Source organism: Mobula birostris, chromosome 1, assembly GCF_030028105.1.
Source record: "Mobula birostris isolate sMobBir1 chromosome 1, sMobBir1.hap1, whole genome shotgun sequence".
Lineage (NCBI taxonomy): Eukaryota > Metazoa > Chordata > Chondrichthyes > Myliobatiformes > Myliobatidae > Mobula > Mobula birostris.
Genome location: NC_092370.1, coordinates 145205643 through 145223895, shown reverse-complemented (window position 1 = coordinate 145223895; position 18253 = coordinate 145205643). Strand labels below are relative to the sequence as shown.

Below are 18253 nucleotides of genomic sequence, written 5' to 3'. Positions count from 1 at the left end.
AGATCATTCAGGTTAGTTGTCCTTTATAAGTCAATGTCAGCTCAAATGTATTCAGTGCCTGCTTAACATTTCCCCAACCAAAATTAAACCAACCAGTCTGTTGTAACTGGAAAAGATCTTTCCTGAACTAGAGTGTCATGGTAAAAATCTATCTGTTCTATTAGAAATTTATTACAAGCCTTCTTGTTTTCTTCATCTCCACTTTCCTTGCAACATGGGATGCAAGGCATCCAGAGAAGATGACACTAAGCACAGATAGCTGTACCAGAGCAACTGGCCTATCAATTTTGTTGCCCATCAGTATTTTTCATACATTTCCTTCTGTTAATAGGATGCTAAATGCTACTCTTTCAGCAGTTTACAACAGTTTCAGAGCTATCTTGGAATTGCTAATCACTTTTCCAGATGCATTTTCCTAAAGTTCTATCAGAATTTGCACTGATCTGAACTTTGAAGTAAATGTACAGGAAGCTACAGAGATTTCTTGGTCTACACTACAGAATAACTTTGAAGTTGAGGAATTATGGACGGAGAGTGCTGTTTATGTGGTTTCAGCTGGAGCTAAAGGCAAGATATCTGAGTCAAGCCATTCCTGGTCTGATTTTTTTTTTGTGTTTCTGTGTTCCTTCTTGGAGGCCCTTATCTCATATGGAAACTATTCAGCTCTACTACTTACGAATCCAAATTAACAACTTGGGCAAATGGAGATGATAATCATATTGTTGCAAGAGCAAGAGCATGATTTCACTGCTGGGACAATAGGAGAGCTCTCATTCTATTCAAGTGATTTGCCCAACCTGCCACCTAAATAACAACTGACAGAAGCACATGGATGGCCGCTGACCTGCTTGGATGGCCGAACTACTCGATTAGTGCCAGACAATTATGTCAGAATTTTAGGCAAATGGCGAGGCAGAAGGCAAGTGGAGCTGGAAAGCATTACAAAGTAGTATCTACAGAGTCACGATGAATTCAACAGCTGCAGAAACATCATTCAAAGAACAAGAGGCAGTCTTTGAATTTGCTTTCTGTGAAAAAAACAAAACACAGTAAGGGTTCTGACATGGGAGCATCCATAAATACTGGAAAAGATACAACCAATGTCTGAAAATACCAATATTAATAGATTCTTCCCCATCAGCCTTCTGCTCTATCGAATTAAGTAAATAAATAGATAAATTGTGGATTCAGAATTGGCTTGTCCACAAAAGGCAGAGGGTGACTGTAGAGGGAGCATATTCTGCCTGGAAGTTAGTGTCCACTGGTGTTCCACAGGGATCTTTGTGATTTTTATAAATCAGTTTGATGAGGAAGTGAAAGGGTGGGTTAATAAGTTTGCAGATGACACAAAGGTTAGTGGAGTTGTGGATAGGGTAGAAGGTAGTTGTAAGTTACAACAGGGACATTGACAATATGTAGACATGGGCAGAAGAGTGGCAGATGGAGTTCAACTCGGAAAACCGTGAAGCGATTCACTTGTGAAAGTTGAATTTGAAGGCAGAATACAGGGTTAATGGCAGGATTCTTGGTAGTGTGGAGGAACAGAGGGATCTTGGAGTCCATGTCCATAGATTCCCCAAAGCTGCCATGCAAGTTAACAGGGTTGTTAAGAAGGCATATGGTGTGTTGGCCTTCAGTGCAGGGGGATAGATTTCAAGAGCTATGAAGTAATACTGCAGTTCTATAGAATGCAAGTTAGACCATATTTATAATATTGTGTATAGTTCTAGTCACCTCAATAAAGATGTGGAAGCTTCAGAGGAAGTGCAAAGGAGATTTACCAGGATGCTACCTGGATTAGAGAACATGCCTTATGAACCGCATACAAAATGCTGGAGAAACTCAGCAAGTCAGGTTGCACCTCTGGGAATGAATGAACAGTCAGCGTTTCAGGCCGGGTCCCTTCCTCAGGACTGGAAATGGATGGGGAAGAGACCAGAATGAGAAGGTGATGGGTGGTGGGTGGGGAAGAGAGCTAGAAGGTGACAGGTGAAGCCAGGTGGGTAGGGAAGGTAAAGGGCTGGAGAGGAAGGAATCTGATAGGAGTGGAGAATGGGCCATAGGAGAAAGGGAAGGGGGAGGGACCTAGGGGAGGTGATAGGCAGGTGAGAAGAGGTAAGAGGCCAGAGTGGGGAATATAAGAAGAGGGGAGTGGAGGGAATATTGTTACCTGAAGGAGAAATTGATAATCATGCCATCAGGTTGGAGGCTACCCAGATAGAATATAAGGTGTTACTCCTCCACCCTGAGAGTGGCCTCATAGTGGCAAAAAAGGATGCCATGGACCAGCATGTCAGAATGGGAATGGGAATGGGAATTAAAATGTTTGCCCACTGGGAATTTCCACTTTTGGCAGATGGAGCGAAAGTCCCACAATTTATGATGGACCTCACCAATGTAAAGGAAGCTGCATTGGGAGCACCAGACACAATAGACAAACCCAGCAGATTTGCAGGTAAGCTGTTGCCTCACCTACAGGACTGTTTGGGGCTCTGAACGAAGGTGATGGGGAAGTGTATGGGCAGGTGTAGCACTTAAGCTGCTTGCAGGGATAAGTGCTGGGAGGGAGATTAGTGGGGAGGGACAAATGGACAAGGGAATCACAGAGGGAATGATCCCTACAGAAAGCAGAGAGAAGGGAGAGATAAAAATATGTATGATGGTAGGATCGCTTTGGAGATGGCAGAAGTTGTGGAGAATGATGCGTTGGATGTGGAGGTTCATGGGGTGGTAGGGAAGGACAAGAGGGTCTCTATCAGGAAGGTGGGATGAGCATGGATGCTCAGGAAATGGAGGATATGGGTGAGGACAGCATCAATTGTGGAGGAAGGAAAACCCCATTCTTTGAAGAAGGAGGACATCTCTGATGTGCTAGAAAGGAAAGCATCATCCTGGAAACAGATGTGGCAGAGTTGAAGGAACTGAGAAAAGGTAATAGCATTTTTACAGGAAACATGCCTTATGAAGATAGGTTGAACAAGCTAAGGCTTTTCGTGTTAGATTGAGAGAAGATGAGAGGTGACTGGACAAAGGTGTATAAAATGATAAACGGCATTGATCGAGTGAATAGTCAAAGACTACTTCCCAGGATGGAAGAGGGGGGCATAATTTTCAGTTCAGGAGGTTGTCAGAGGCTTTTTTTTAAACACAGAGAGTGGTGGGTGTGTGGAACGCGCTGCTAGGCAGATACATTAGGAATTTCTAAGAAAATCTTAAATTGGCACATGGATGCTAGAAAAATGAAAACCATGTTGGGTTAGACTGATCCTAGAGTAGGTTATAAGGTTGACACAACGTCTTGGGCCAACGTGCCTGTACAGTGCTGTAGTGTTCTGTGTTCGATGATTTAATTTTGACCCCATCTAGAATCTTTACTATCTCATTTTCTATTGATATTTTACAGAACTTCTTAGTAAGGGAATCATTCACAATTTTAGTTGTGCCATGAGCCTCTAACTGTACTTCACCTTTTATATCCCTAATAGATCCAGAGCCGCTCTATTGTGCCCTCTTCCTATTTATATTCTAGTGGGGAATTTTGGGATCCCTTTTATGTTAACTGTTGTTCTTATTTTATTTCTTTGCAGACCTTTCTCTTTATTTCCCTCTCTGTTTATTGTATTTAGCTTGGTTCTAGTTATTCCTCTGATATGAACCATGATTGTTTTTGTTTCATTTTCTTTATCTCCTTCCATCATCATTCACGATGCCCTGGCTTTGATTTCCTTGCCTCTCCCTCATGTGTGACAGTACCTATTCCATATCTGAAACATATCTCCCTTGCATAGTTTCACTTTTCCCTGAATCCTTAGTCCCTTGTTACCCTATTGGACTTTGTCCTCTTCCAGTTCAGAAGTGTTCTTTTTGATGGTTCCTCTCTCTTTTCAAATACTCATCTTAACCTTGTCCCTTTCACTATTATGCAGGAGCTCCCCCACATTCATCTGGCCCACTTCAGTCTGAAGCAACAGATTCTGCCATGCCTCTTTTCAAAAGCTGAGATCATGCTGTCAAAGTCATTCCCCTTAACACATTTCAGAAATTCGCCTGCCCCCTTTCCCTTTACTATAACGTTACCCAATTCAGGAAGTTTGGATGTGAGTGTGCATAGCATGGTTAGTAAGTTTTTGAAAATGAATGGCGTTGTAGATAGTGTTATGAAAAAAAACAGGGGATATTTGATCAGTGAGGAAACGGGCTGAGGATTGGCAAATAGCTTTCAATCCAGGTTAATATAATTTGGGAGCTAAAACCAGAATAAAGCATATACAGTGAATGGTAGGCTTCCAGGGATTGTTAGAGAACAGAGGGATTAACTTTTTTTATGATTTCAACCAATATTATTAAGCAAGGGGTCTGTGGACCCCAGGATTAAATGGACCTAAACGTGACACACTGGAATTGTAACAGGTAGAGAGGGTGATGAAGAACATGATACACTGAGAACAGTGTCACAGGTAGAGAGGGTGATGAAGAACATGATACACTGAGAACAGTGTCACAGGTAGAGAGGGTGATGAAGAACATGATACACTGAGAACAGTGTCACAGGTAGAGAGGGTGGTGAAGAACATGGTACTCTGAGAGTGTCACAGGTAGAGAAGGTGATGAAGAAGGTACTTGTCAGTATACTGAGAACAGGGGTTGGGAAGTTATGTTGTCATTACTTAAGAAGTTTCTAAGGTCATACTTGGAGTACTGTGAAGAGATTTGGTGCCCCTCTTATATGTATTAAATTGGAAGATTGAAGAAAATATTTTACAGGAAATTGTCTGATCTTGGGGGGCCTGAATCACAAGGAGAAAATGTGTAGAGTAGGACTTTGATCCCTGGGACATAGGAGACAGAGGGATGAGAAAATCATGAGGGACATCGACCGGGTGAAAGTACATGGTCTTCTTCCCAGCGAGGATGTGCAAAAACCATGAGATCGTAGGTTTAAGATCTTTGTCCAGAGATTTAAAAGGGGCATCATGAGGAGTTTCTTTATGCAAAGGGCTGTGTGTGTTTGGAATGAGCTGCCAGAAATAGTGGTTGAAGCAGGCATGATAGCAATGGATTGTAGGAGTTGGGAGGGCTATGGGCCAGATGTGGATAAATAGGACACCACAGTCAGCATTGATCAGTTGAGCTGAAGGGCCTGTTTTCATGTTGTGTGTTCCTATGAATCTTAGAATCAGAAGATTCCAGAAGATTTGCTCATATAGCATCCACAAAGTTCAATTTAATATCAAAGTATGTACAGTGTCTATAAAAAGTATTCACCCCACCCTTGGAAGTTTTCATGTTTTATTGCTTTACAATATTGAATCACAGTGGATTTAATTTGGCTTTTTTGACACTGATCAGCAGAAAAAGACTCTTTCATGTCAAAGTGAAAACAGAACTCTACTGGTACAGCCAATTGGTTTTAGAACTCACATAATTAGTTAAATGGAGATTTGTTTTTGGAGGCCCGTGTGCAGTCAAGGTGTTTTAATTGATTGTAATAAAAATACACCTGTATCGGGAAGGTCCAACTGCTGGTGAGTCAGTATCCTGGCAAAAACTACACTATGAACGCAAAAGAACATTTCAAGCAACTCTGCGAAAAGGTTATTGAAAAGCACAAGTAAGGAGATGGGTACAAAAAAATTTTCAAATCTTTAAATATCCCTTGGAGTAGAGTTAAATCAATCATCAAGAAATGGAAAGAATATTGCACAGCTGTAAATCTGCCTAGAGACGGTTGTCTTCAAAAACTGAGTGACTATGCAAGAACTGGACTAGTGAGGAAGGCCACCAAGAGACTTATAACAACACTGCAGAAGTTACAGACTTCAGTGGCTGAGATGGGAGAGACAGCACATACAGCAACTGTTGTCCGGGTGCTTCAGCATTTGCAGTTTTACGGGAGAGTGGCAAAGGGAAGGCCACTGTTGAAAAAAAAACCTCACGTGAAATCTCAACTAGAGTTTGCCAAAAAGCATGTGGGAGAATTGAAGTCAGCTGGAAGAAGGTTCGGTGGTCTGATCAAACCAAAATTAAGATTTTTGGCCATCAGACTAAACACTATGCTTGGAGTAAACACATCATCAAAAACACACCATCTCTACCATGAAGCATGGTGGTGGCTGCATGGTGGGGATGCTTCACTGCAGCAGGCCCTGGAAGGCTTCTGAAGGTAGAGGCTAAAATGAAGGCAGCAAAATACAAGGAAATTCTGGAGGAAAACCAGAAGTAGTCTGCAAGAGAACTGTGACTTGGGAGAAGATTTGTTTTCCAGCAAGACAATGACCCCAAGCATAAAGACAAAGCCATACAGGAATGGCTTAAAGACAATAAAGTTAATGTCCTGGAGTGGTCAAATCAGAGTCAAGACTTCGATCCAATTGAGAATTTGTGGCTGGACTTGAAAAGGAAATGTTGATATGTAAAAAGGAAAAGACTGGTAAAGACAAATGTAGGTCCCCTACAGGCAGAAACAGGTGAATTGATTATGGGGAGCAAGGACATGGCAGACCAATTGAATAATTACTTTGGTTCTGTCTTCACTAAGGAGGACATAAATAATCTTCCAGAAATAGTAGGGGACAGAGGGTCCAGTGAGATGGAGAAACTGAGCGAAATACTTGTTAGTAGGGAAGTGGTGTTGGGTAAATTGAAGGGATTGAAGGCAGATAAATCCCCAGGGCCAGATGGTCTGCATCCCAGAGTGCTTAAGGAAGTAAACCAAGAAATAGTGGATGCATTAGTGATAATTTTTCAAAACTCGTTAGATTCTGGACTAGTTCCTGAGGATTGGAGGGTGGCTAATGTAACCCCACTTTTTAAAAAAGGAGGGAGAGAGAAACCGGGGAATTATAGACCGGTTAGCCTAACGTCGGTGGTGGGGAAACTGCTGGAGTCAGTTATCAAAGATGTGATAACAGCACATTTGGAAAGCAGTGAAATCATTGGACAAAGTCAGCATGGATTTGTGAAAGGAAAATCATGTCTGACGAATCTCATAGAATTTTTTTGAGGATGTAACTAGTAGAGTGGATAGGGGAGAACCAGTGGATGTGGTATATTTGGATTTTCGGAAGGCTTTTGACAAGGTCCCACACAGGAGATTAGTGTGCAAACTTAAAGCACACGGTATTGGGGGTAAGGTATTGATGTGGATAGAGAATTGGTTAGCAGACAGGAAGCAAAGAGTGGGAATAAACGGGACCTTTTCAGAATGGCAGGCAGTGACTAGTGGGGTACCGCAAGGCTCAGTGCTGGGACCCCAGTTGTTTACAATATATATTAATGACTTGGATGAGGGAATTAAATGCAACATCTCCAAGTTTGTGGATGACACGAAGCTGGGTGTCAGTGTTAGCTGTGAGGAGGTTGCTAAGAGGATGCAGAGTGACTTGGATAGGTTGGGTGAGTGGGCAAATTCATGGCAGATGCAATTTAATGTGGATAAATGTGAAGTTATCCACTTTTGTGGCAAAAATAGGAAAACAGATTATTATCTGAATGGTGGCCGATTAAGAAAAGGGGAGGTGCAACGAGACCTGGGTGTCATTATACACCAGTCATTGAAAGTGGGCATGCAGGTACAGCAGGCGGTGAAAAAGGCGAATGGTATACTGGCATTTATAGCGAGAGGATTCGAGTACAGGAGCAGGGAGGTACTACTGCAGTTGTACAAGGCCTTGGTGAGACCACACCTGGAGTATTGTGTGCAGTTTTGGTCCCCTAATCTGAGGAAAGACATCCTTGCCATAGAGGGAGTACAAAGAAGGTTCACCAGATCGATTCCTGGGATGGCAGGACTTTCATATGAAGAAAGACTGGATGAACTGGGCTTGTACTCGTTGGAATTTAGAAGATTGAGGGGGGATCTGATTGAAACGTATAAGATCCTAAAGGGATTGGACAGGCTAGATGCAGGAAGATTGTTCCCGATGTTGGGGAAGTCCAGAACGAGGGGTCACAGTTTGAGGATAAAGGGGAAGCCTTTTAGGACCGAGATTAGGAAAAACTTCTTCACACAGAGAGTGGTGAATCTGTGGAATTCTCTGCCACAGGAAACAGTTGAGGCCAGTTCATTGGCTATATTTAAGAGGGAGTTAGATATGGCCCTTGTGGCTACGGGGATCAGCGGGTATGGAGGGAAGGCTGGGGCAGGGTTCTGAGTTGGATGATCAGCCATGATCATAATAAATGGCAGTGCAGGCTCGAAGGGCCGAATGGCCTACTCCTGCACCTATTTTCTATGTTTCTATGTTTCTATGTAAAAGGATTATTTACTCACGACCCCCATGCAATCTGACAGAACTTGAGCAGTTTTGTAAAGAAGAATGGGGAAAAATTGCAGTGTCCAGATGTGCAAAGCTGATGGAGATCTATCCACATAGACTCAAGGCTGTGATTGCTGACAAAGGTGCAGCTACTAAATACTGACTTGAAGGGGGTGAATACATATGCAATCAATTATTTTATGATTCACATTTGTAATTAATTTACATCACATTGTAGAGTTCTGTTTTCACTTTTACACATAAGATTCTTTTTCTGTTGATCAGTGTCGAAAAAGCCAAATTAAATACACTGTGATTCAATGTTGTAAGACAATAAAATGTGAAAACTTCCAAGGGAGGGTGATTAATTTTTATAGGCGCTGTATATGTTGCCATATACTACCTTGAGATTCATTTCCTTGCAGGCATTCAAAGAGGAAAAAGGAATACAATAGAATTTTATGAAAACCTACATGAACAGACAACATCTGACAAAGAACCACATCCTGCAAATGAAAGTAACACTGAGAACATGAGTTGAAATGTCCTTAAAAGTGAGACTATAGGTAATAGAATTAGTTTAGAGTAGAGGTGAATGTAGTTATTCATGCTGGTTCATGACCCTGATGGTTGTAGGGTCATAACTGGTCCTGAACCTGGTGGTGTTGGTCCTAAGGCTTCTGGTCCAATGGTAGTAGCAGACATAATATTCTCTGTATATCAAGCACCCAACTCCTTGTTATCTTAAACATATTTATATTATCACCATTACGACATATTCCAACATCGCCATTTCTACCTGCAAGTTTAGCAACCTTATTCATCACTTTTTTGTACACTAAAGCAGGTCATGAATTTCTTCAAGATAATTTGAGTTAAATATTCCCACAGAAATACTAATTCCTTAGACCATAAGACACAGGAGCAGAATTAGGCCATTTGGCCCATTGAGTCTGCTCTGCCATTTCATCATGGCTAATCCATTACCCTCTCAGCCCCAGTCTCCTGCCTTCTCCCTGTATCCCTTCATGCCCTGATTAATCAAGAATTTGTCAACCTCTGTGTTAAATATACCCAATGACCTGGCCTCCACAGCTGCCCGTAGCAACGAATTCCACAAGTTCACCACTCTCTGGCTAAAGAAGTTCCTCCTCGTGTCCATTCTAAATGTACATCCTTCTATTCTGAGGCTATGACCTTATTTCTAAATATTCTAACAGTTTATATTTGCAATGACACAAAACATTAGGGGAGAATTCCGTTGCTGTGAGAGATTGCAATCTGAACAGTTTGCAAGTCAGAAATGCTGCTGCAAACGTAAATCCCACACAACAGAAAATGGCAGTAGCCCTGCAGCAGACAGGAAATCCATCTCACCTGTTTCCCGAACATTCATTCAGAAGGACAGGTGAGAAGAACCTGTACTGTGAATAGTGGAATTAAAGAAGGGGTCAATTGAATTATTTTGTTCAGTTCTAGTGGACTCGTTATAAAATAAGTGTGGAAATATTGGGGAGTCCAGAAAAGATTTACAATAATAGTTTCAAGGATGAGGTACTACAGTTATACGTATAGATTTGACAGACTTGGACTGTTTGTGAAAGAGAGGACCTGAAGCAAGAGAAGAAGCTTGGGTCCCACATACCAAGGTTCAGGAACAGTCAGAACCCTTCAGCCATCAGACTCCTGAACTGGCCTGGAAAACTTCACTCTCCTCAACTCTGAACTGACACCACTGGAGAACAATGATTTTGCTTGAATACTTTTGGGTGTATCTCATGGATTTGGGGCTGCTGATCATGAAAATCAGCATGAAATTTCCCTGTCATGCACCATTTTTAGCAATCACCTATATTTATTACTTCAATTCATAATTCAATTCAATTTAAATGTTGTCCCAGATCCTTTTTTCCCACAATGTAAACTGAAATGTTTTCTATCTTGTCCAGGCCTACCTGGACATGATTTGGGTTGCCAGTGTGACCCACAACAATGGCGTCTTTTTATTGATTCTTCAGTGTTAAGCCTGAAAGCTGTGCTGCTACACAATGGCAGTGCGCACCCTTCAATACCAATCCACTATACATGAAGGAAATCTACTGAAATCTGGCAGCCTTGTTGAAACATGTACAGCACAGCATCTACAACTGGAACATCTAGGGTGATCTGAAATAGCACTGCCACTATGAATGCAACTCAGATACACCAAATACTGCTGTTGCATTTGCAAATTGGACAGTCGTGCTAAAGAATCTCATTACATTAAAAAGGATTGACCACTCCATAAGCAGTTGGTTCCTGGGCGGGAAAGTGTGGCACATAAGCCACTTGTAGACTCAGCAAAGATATTTTTCCTCATCCTCAGATAAAACTGGGGCTTAGGAAATAACAAGCAATGAACAAGGAAGGTGAAGGATTTTGATATATAAGATAGATGTTTCCCAGAATAACTGATGTCAAGATTAAGGAAGGCGTTTTTGTTGGTCTACAAATCAAACAAGTCATCAATGACAGGCAATCATAAGAACTTCCAGTGGGACCAAAGAAAATCACATGAAAGGCATTCAAGGATGTTGTTGAAAACTTTCTTGGCAACTACAGAGCACCAAACTACGTGCAGCTGGTTGACAACATGTTGCTAGCATACAAAACCATGAAGTGCAACATGTCACTACAGATTCATTTTCTGCCTTCCCAATTAGACTTCTTCCCTGCAAGTCTTGACACTGTCAGTGACGAGCATGGTGAGAGGTTTCACCAGGACATTGCGGTCATGGAGAAAAGGTATCAGGGCAACTGGAATCCATCAATGATGGCTGATATTGTTGGACACGTAAGTGAGAAGCCTCAGACACTCAAACAAAAATCATCAACAAAACATCTTTAGCTTAGTTGAGCTATTGTAAAGAGTCAGCACCATTACATTAAATGCACTGTACTCAATAAAAGTTAATTTCTCATTTCTCCAAATTGTGATACAAGTAGTCTAAAATTAATTTTGCGTTCACCATCAAGCAGCATTTCCTTTGTAGAATTTTGCCATCCCTTCTGTTTTCTTCTATCAGAATCAGTAACACGTTACAGTACAGATAAAATCCATTAGCCTATTAGTCCATTGAAGTATAGTGGGCAGTACAGATAAAATCCAATAGCCTATTAGTCCATTGAAGTAGAGTGGGATCTTCAATCCAAATCCATCACTCTGTCAATGTGGTCACACAGATCAACAGGGTGATATAGCAGGAGTATGACATGTTTACTTTTCTTAGTCGAGGCACTAAGTCAGAAAGTTATGGTGCAGATTTATAAAGTTCTGATTAGGCATATCTAGAGTATTGCATTCAATTCTTTAACATTAATGTGCATTAAGTTTACTTTGACTTTGAATCCTAGCATCCTGGCTGGATTAGAGGGTTTGTGGGAGAGGCTGGTCAAGCTAGGGTTGTTTACTTTGGATCAGTGGAGGCTAAGGAGAGACCTGAAGTTTATAAAATTATCAGATAGTGTAGACAACCCGCATTTTTCTCAAGGGTGGATATCTAATATTAAAGGTTATGCATTTCAGGTGAGTTGAAAAGAGATATGAAGAGCAGGTTTTTTATCCAGAGCAGTGTCTGGAAAACACAGCCAGTGGTTACTGTGGAGGCAAACTTGACAGAGTCATTTTAGAATCTCTTAGAAAGGCACATGGATATATAGAAATAGAGGTTTATGCAGGTGGAAGGGATTAGGTGTCATTATCTTAATTGTTTTAGCATTAGATTGTGGGCTGAAGTACCTGTTACTGTGCTAAACTGCTCTATGTTCCAGGGAATCCACACATACTTCATGGAAGAGCAAATCAGACAGCCTGACTCTCCCACCCTTTCCAAAAATCTCGGTAATTCTACTTCTATTCAAACTCTTACCCAGTTCTCTGATTTTGCTGACACAAAGGCTATGTGGGAAATGAGAATTCTGCGGTCCTGCAAGTCCTGGGAAATGAGGAGCTTATCTCAGTGTAACAGCATCTCAACCATTACACTGTTGCAATATGTAAGGATGAAACATTATTGATGTTTACTCTTTGTAATGGATGGCACAGTAGTGTAGTGGTTAGTATAATGCTTTACAGTACCAACGACCAGGGTTCAATTCCTGCTGCTGCCTATCATACAGAGGAGCACTTTGAGTAATAGAATAAGACAACTGCATAGCTCCAAAGAGCGCCATATGAGGTCATTCTTATCCTCGGTCATTAGGCTCTATAATGAGTCAACCTGCAGCCGGGGAAGTAATGGCCCCTCCTGTTAAACTGTTTGTGGAAACTTACTTTTTATTCTTTCTACCTCTCTTCTCATATTTATATTTGTGCACTTGTAATACTACTGTGACACTGTAATTTCCATAGGGATCAATAAAGTATCTATCTATCTATCCATCTACACTCTCCCCATGACTGCATAAGTTTCCTCCCACAGTTCAACATCATCCCGGTTGGTAGGTTAATAAGTCATTGTAAATTGTCCTGTGATTAGGCTAGGATTAAATTGGGGTATTTGCTAGGTGGCATGGCTCAAAGGCCTGGAATGGTCTACTCCATGTGTACCTCAATAAATAAATAGATAAAGCTATAGAGTAATCAAACACGGAAACAGCCCCATTGGCCCAACTGGCCCATGCTGACCTAGTTTTCCATCTAAACTAGTCGGCTTTGCCTGCGTTTGGCCCATATCGTTCTGAAACTTTCTTATTCAGGTAGCTGTCCAAGTTCTTTTTAGATGTTGTTATCAACCACTTCCTCTGGCAGCTCAGTCCATATGAATTGGACGTATTGAATCACTTTGTACAATGCATGTAGATTGTCTTGTCTGCTTGTCTTCACTGCATATAATATGAATAAAGTATATGTATGGATAAGTATGTTCACTGTTAAACTGCACAAGGGAATCTGCCTCAAATACTCAGAAATCTCTTACCATTCTCCCAATCACAACGTCACCTCCTTTGCCATTAACTCTTCTTCACCTCTCACCAACACCTCCTGAGTTAGATATGGCCCTTGTTGAGTTAGATATGGCCCTTGTGGCTACGGGGGTCAGGGGGTATGGAGGGAAGGCTGGGGCGGGGTTCTGAGTTGGATGATCAGCCATGATCATAATAAATGGCGGTGCAGGCTCGAAGGGCCGAATGGCCTACTCCTGCACCTATTTTCTATGTTTCTATGTTTCTATGAATCTCAAATCATCTAGCAAGATGAGTTCTAATCTATCGAAAAAGCCTAAAAGATCTGGTAAGGGTGTTATACTTAGCATAAAACTAGACATAATTAAGCCTTTTGATCATGGTGAACGAAGTAGAGACAAAGTGAGGTTGGCTTGTGGAAGTTGACGAAGATGATGTTGAAGAGGTTTTGGCATCACAGATGAAGAGCTGATGCAATTGGAAGAGGAAAGGAATACAATCAAATCCAAAAGAGTAATGATAAAGTACGACTTTAATTCTGAAAGGGTACGTTGGAGGGCATATTTGCAAGATGGTTTGAGTCCTTACAAAGAACTGTATGATAAAAAAAAATGTGCGACGCTCAGCAGTCAAGCTTACTGTCGTTTTTCAAGACTTCCACATCAGCCACAGCAGACGACGAACTTCGACCTTTGACATCAAGGCAGGCAGACATAGAAGAAACATACATCAAAGTTGCTGGTGAACGCAGCAGGCCGGGCAGCATTTCTAGGAAGAGGTACAGTCGACGTTTCAGGCTGAGACCCTTCGTCAGGACTAACTGAAGGAAGAGTTAGTAAGAGATTTGTAAGTGGGAGGGGGAGGGGGAGATCCAAAATGATAGGAGAAGACAGGAGGGGGAGGGATGGAGCCAGGAGCTGGACAGGTGATTGGCAAAGGGGATGTGAGAGGATCATGGGACAGGAGGTCCAGGAAGAAAGACAAGAGGGGGGAACCCAGAGGATGGGCAAGGGGTATAGCCAGAGGGACAGAGGGAGAAAAAGGAGAGTGAGAGAAAGAATGTGTGTATAAAAATAAATAACGGATGGGGTACAAGGGGGAAGTGGGGCATTAGCGGAAGTTAGAGAAGTCGATGTTCATGCCATCAGGTTGGAGGCTACCCAGACGGAATATAAGGTGTTCTTCCTCCAACCTGAGTGTGGCTTCATCTTTACAGTACAGGGGGCCGTGGATAGACATGTCAGAATGGGAATGGGATGTGGAATTAAAATGTGTGGCCACTGGGAGATCCTGCTTTCTCTGGCAGACAGAGCCATAGAAGAAGATGACCTGCTTGCTCTGATGGAAACAGACGACACCCCAGTGTCCTACCACCCCAACCCCCAGGCCGCGGACAGATACCGATTCACGGAGAATGCAGCGGTCGCCGGGAGGAACACACCACATCTTTAAGAAAAAAGACGAAATAAACAAGCTAATTAATTAGGTGCCGCCCGGCACATAAATGTCGACCCAGATCAGAGGCGACGCAATCGGCAATCACCTCTGATCTGGGCCGACAATTATGTGCCCGGCGGCACCTAATTAATTAGCATGTTTATTTTGGCTTTTTTCTTAAAGATGTGCTGTGTGCCTCCTGGCTACTGCCGTACCCTTGCATGTTTCGCGGATCGGTATCGGTTCGCTGCCCAGAGGGTGGGGATCACTGCACCATCCCAACCTGCGATGACTCAGTCTAACACATCATCATCAGTGTGCTCGGCAAGCTGTCTTCCAAATTCCCATAAGTGATACTACACTGTATGTACATTATTTTTACTTTATATCGGCTGTGTATTTTTACGTGTTATTTGGTATGATTTGGCAGCTTCATAGCTTAAAGGTTACTGGAGAGCGCTTGCGCCGTGTTTTTGTCAACGGGGCTTGCGTGAGATTTTCACTACGGAGAACAGTTCAGGCAATGATTATGGAAAAGTATTTCCACTTTATATAGGCTGTGTATTTATCATATCATTCCTGCTTTTACTATATGTTACTGTTATTTTAGGTTTTATGTGTTATTTGGCATGATTTTGTAGGTTATTTTTTGGGTCTGCGAATGCTCACAAAATTTTCCCATATAAGTAAATGGTAATTGCTTCTTTGCTTTACGACAATCCAGCTTACAGACCATTTCATAGGAACGCGCTACCTTCGGATGGCGGGAGAAGCCTGTATTCTGTACACTTTAATGTATTTTTTATTTACTGAGATAGAGCGTGGAATAAGCCCTTCCACCCAAGCCTCAAGCCGCATCACCCAACAATCCCCCAATTTAATTGTAACCTAATCATAGGACTATCACAATGACCAATTACCTACCAACTGGCAATCTTTGGACTGTAGGAAGAAACCAGAGTGCCTGGAGAAAAGCCACATGGTCACAGGGAGAACTTGTGAACTCCTTACAGGCAGCAGTGGGAATTGAACCCCGCTCACAGGGACTGTAAAATGTTGTGCCAGCCACTATGCTACGGTGCTGACCGACTTTTGCTCTGTAGTGTGCAGAAGCAGAAGTCAAACATACATGAAACATAGGACAAAGGGTGCAAATGAGAACTGCTAGAAATGATCGTACAGCCTCACAAAGCCTAAAGGAAGCAAGACAGGGTAGACACAAAAATCCAGCAAACTGAAAAGCTTCAATCTGCAGATAGGACATAGAACAGGACAGCACAGTACAGGCCTTCCAGCACACGATGTTGTGCCACTCCTTTAACCTACTCTGTTCAATTTTCTCCTCAAAAGCACTTCATTTGCTGTCATCCACGTGCTTATCTAGGAGTCTCTTAAATGTTCCCAATCTCTCTGCCTCCATCAGTAAACCTGGCAGGGCAATCCACACACTCACTACACCCTGTGTCAAAAATCTACTCCTGACATCAGCCCTCCAAACACCTGAAATGTTCCCATTCTCTGTGCCTCTGTCACTAACCCTGGCAGGGCATTTCACACGTCCACTACACACTGAGTCAAAAATCTACTTCTGACATCAGCCCTCCGAACATCTTAAATGTTCCCAATCTCTCTACCTCTATCACTAACCCTGGGAGGACATTCCACACCTGCACTACACCCTACCTAAAAAATCTACTTCTGATATCAGCACTACAAACACCTTAAATGTTCCCAATCACTCTGCCTCTATCACTAACCCTGGCAGGGCATTCCACACGCCGACTACACCCTGTGTCAAAATTCTACATCTGACATCAGACCTCAAAACACCCTAAATATTCAAAATCTCTCTGCCTCTATCACTAACCCTGGCAATGCGTTCCACACACCCACTACACCCTGTGTCCAAAATATACTTTTGACATCAGACTTCCAAAAACCTTAAATGTTCCGAATCTCTCTGCATCTATCACTAACCCTGGCAGGGCATACCACATGTCCAGTACATCCTGCGTAAAAAATCTGCTTCTGACATCAGCCCTACAAACACCTTAAATGTTCCCAACCTCTCTGCCTCTATCACTAACCCTGGCAGGGCATTCCACACGTCCACTACACCCTGTGCCAAAAATCTACTTCAGACATCAGCCCTCCAAATACCTTAAATCTTCCCAACTTCGGCCTATATCACTAACCCTGGCAGGGCATTCCACACCTCCACTACACCCTGAGTCAAAAATCTACTTCTGACATCAGCCCACGAAACACCTTAAATGTTCCCAATCACTCTGCCTCTATCACTAACCCTGGCAGGGCGTTCCACACGTCGACTACACCCTGTGTCAAAATTCTACTTCTGACATCAGCCCTCAAAACACCTGAAATGTTCCCAATCTCTCTGCATCTATCACTAGCCCTTGCAGGTCATTCCACACATCCACTACACTCTGTGTCATAAATCTACTTCTGACAGCAGCCCTACAAACACCTTAAATGTTCCCAATCTCTCTGCCTCTATCACTAACCCTGGCAGGGCGTTCCATACGCCGACAACACCCTGTGTCAAAATTCTACTTCTGACATCAGACCTCAAAACACCCTAAATACTCAAAATCTCTCTGCCTCTATCACTAACCCTGGCAGGGCGTTCCACACGCCGACTACACCCTGTGTCAAAATTCTACTTCTGACATCAGACCTCAAAACACATTAAATATTCAAAATCTCTCTGCCTCTATCACTAACCCTAGCAGGGCATTCCACACACCAACTACACCCTGTGTCAAAAATCAACTTCTGACATCAGTGCTCCAAACACCTTAAATGTTCTGAATCACTATGCCTCCATCACTAACCCTGGCAGGGCATTCCACACACCCACTCCACACTGTGTCAAAAATCTGCTTCTGACATCAGTGCTCCAAACACCTTAAATATTCTGAATCACTATGCCTCCATCACTAACCCTGGCAGGGCATTCCACACGCCCACTACACCCTGTGTCAAAATTCTACTTCTGACATCAGCCTTCAAAACACCTGAAATGTTCCCAATCTCTCTGCATCTATCACTAGCCCTGGCAGGGCGTTCCACACGTCCAGTACGTCCTGCGTAAAAAATCTACTTCTGACATCAGCCCTACAAACACCTTAAATGTTCCCAATCTCTCTGCCTCTGTCACTAACCCTGGCAGGGCATTCCACACGTCCACTACACCCTGTGCCAAAAATCTGCTTCAGACATCAGCCCTCCAAACACCTTAAATGTTTCCAATCTCTGTGCCTCTATCACTAACCCTGGCAGGGCGTTCCACACGCCGACTACACCCTGTGTCAAAATTCTACTTCTGACATCAGACCTCAAAACACATTAAATATTCAAAATCTCTCTGCCTCTATCACTAACCCTAGCAGGGCATTCCACACACCAACTACACCCTGTGTCAAAAATCAACTTCTGACATCAGTGCTCCAAAAACCTTAAATGTTCTGAATCACTATGCCTCCATCACTAACCCTGGCAGGGCATTCCACACACCCACTACACACTGTGTCAAAAATCTGCTTCTGACATCAGTGCTCCAAACACCTTAAATATTCTGAATCACTATGCCT

General features: G+C 42.6%; 1 pseudogene; it reads left to right on the top strand.

Moving 5' to 3' along the window:
• The first annotated feature begins 239 nt into the window (after positions 1-239).
• On the top strand, positions 240-1053 carry LOC140191891 (peroxisomal membrane protein PEX13-like; annotated as a pseudogene).
• The last annotated feature ends 17200 nt before the right edge of the window (positions 1054-18253 follow it).